Raw genomic sequence first — 2,179 nt, 5'->3', positions numbered from 1 at the left:
CAAAAAAAAAAAAAAAAAAAAAAAAAAAAGAAAATACACCTTTGATCTGGAACAGTAAATAGGAAATGACTCAATTTTATTTCAATAATTTAAGCTTGGGTATTTTGAAACACACAAGTATTTCCAAAAAAAAATGAAATATTTATTTGAAATTTAAATTTTAAATGGCTTCATTTTTCTTGGGAATATGTAGTCTCTGATAAGATGTAATGGTTGTAACTGCATTTTTTTGTTTGTTTTTGTTTTTGTTTTTGCGGTACGCGGTCCTCTCACTGTTGTGGCCTCTCCCGTTGCGGAGCACAGGCTCCCGACACGCAGGCTCAGTGGCCATGGCTCACGGGCCTAGCCACTCCGCGGCATGTGGGATCTTCCCGGACTGGGGCACGAATCCATGTCCCCTGCATCGGCAGGTGGACTCTCAACCACTGCGCCACCGGGGAAGCCCGTAAGTGCATTTTTAAACAAGAGCCCTTGCATCAATTTGTAAAATGTCAAGCAAAAAATTCTGGGAGAATTAAATCTGATCATGTGAGTTTTACTGAAATTCAAAACATTTAATTAAAACAACAATATGAAAATTGTACTTAAGGGAAAGTTTACAGTCAAAAATTTTTTCTTGGGCTTCCCTGGTGGCACAGTGGTTGAGAATCTGCCTGCCAATGCAGGGGACAAGGGTTCGAGCCCTGGTCTGGGAAGGTCCCACATGCCACGGAGCAACTAGGCCTGTGAGCCACAACTACTGAGCCTGCGCATCTGGAGCCTGTGCTCCGCAACAAGAGAGGCCACGACAGTGAGAGGCCCACGCACAGCGATGAAGGGTGGCCCCCGGTTGAGGCCGGCACCAAGAGCCGGCAATGTGGTGGGTGACACGGGAACGCAGCATGGAGGCACCAGCGTAGCTGGGGCCTGTGGCCCAATGTCTTCTGGCTGCGAGGCCAGTTCTGCGCATGCTGTGGGGCCGCAGCCGCCGGGCGGTGGGCGCCTGAGGGGTCGGGAGGCGAGCCGGGGCCCCCCAGGCGGGTTTGGGCATCGTGTCCGCAGCCAGCATCCCCGAGGCCGTGCTGGGGCCATGATCACTCAGTGAAGCTGCACCGGGACAGCGAGGCCAAATTCTTCTCGCGCTCTGAGGACCTGTGCGCGCTGCAGGGCTCGGTGCCTCTGCCTGCCGTGCGCGCTTCCCTGCGGGAGGGCCCGCTGGAGTTAATGTCGACCGCCTCCTTTGGGTAGACTGGGCACCGCTCCTGGGCACCCTCTGCCCCTGATCTGTATCTAGAGCTTCTTCCAGCCACGGCTTGGCAACACAGGTTCTGGCAGAAATAAAGTTTACAGAAGTCGTGTTCCTGCGATAAGAAATAAAGATGTGACCTTCCAGTTGTGTAAAGCTCTTAAACACTGTGTAAGTGCATCGGGTACGCTAAGGAACTTGGAGCTAAGTGGGCTAGTTGTGAGAGAGAGACTTAACTATGTTAACAAAGTATCAGACTACCAGAAGGCATGAAGAAACCTGGGCTGAGAGTCTTCTTCCAGGAGATCTGATATTGACTGTATGGCTGGTTTGAGGGGCATCGCTCTGAACTGCAACACGCTCATTGGTGACCTGGGTGCAAGTGCTTTTGCAGAATCTCTTAGTGAGGATTTGTGGCTTAGAGCACTTGACCTGCAGCAGTGTGGCCTCACCAGTGAAGGAGCAAAGGCTTTACTAAAGGCCCTTGAAACCAACAGAACTCTGCTCGTTCTGGATATAAGAAAAAACCCACTTGTTGTACCAGTGGATAACTTCTCCATCGGTGAAGGAACCATCCAAAGCTGCTAGACAGAAAAAGAGAGCTATAATTTTGGAAAGTGGTTGAAAAGGAAAAGCTACTATTAGAATTGACATCCAGTGGAGGCCCAGAATAGAAGCAAGAATATTCCATTCTTCATTGGCAACACCAAAGGAGATGATGCTTTAGAAAAAAGATTTCTCGACAAAGCTCTTGAACTCAATATGATCTCCCTGAAAGGTCGCAGGTGGTGAGTACGTGTCCCATCCAGAAGCTTGTCAGAGAATTGGTTTAGTTTTCAGATGCTGAAGGAGACACATCTAGGAGCCTGCCCATCCTGGAGTAACAGTTATTGTAACTAGTTGGGAAAGACCGTTTGTTACGGGGGTACTCCTGCCGCTGCTTACAGGCCCCTT

The 2,179-nt window shown here is 49.4% G+C and overlaps 1 pseudogene; it reads left to right on the top strand.

The window, feature by feature from the left end:
* The first annotated feature begins 811 nt into the window (after positions 1-811).
* On the top strand, positions 812-1,952 carry LOC112395138 (centrosomal protein of 78 kDa-like; annotated as a pseudogene).
* The last annotated feature ends 227 nt before the right edge of the window (positions 1,953-2,179 follow it).

Source organism: Neophocaena asiaeorientalis, unplaced genomic scaffold (genome assembly GCF_003031525.2).
Source record: "Neophocaena asiaeorientalis asiaeorientalis breed wild unplaced genomic scaffold, Neophocaena_asiaeorientalis_V1.1 scaffold25, whole genome shotgun sequence".
NCBI lineage: Eukaryota > Metazoa > Chordata > Mammalia > Artiodactyla > Phocoenidae > Neophocaena > Neophocaena asiaeorientalis.
This window is presented reverse-complemented; position numbering and strand designations above follow the sequence as displayed.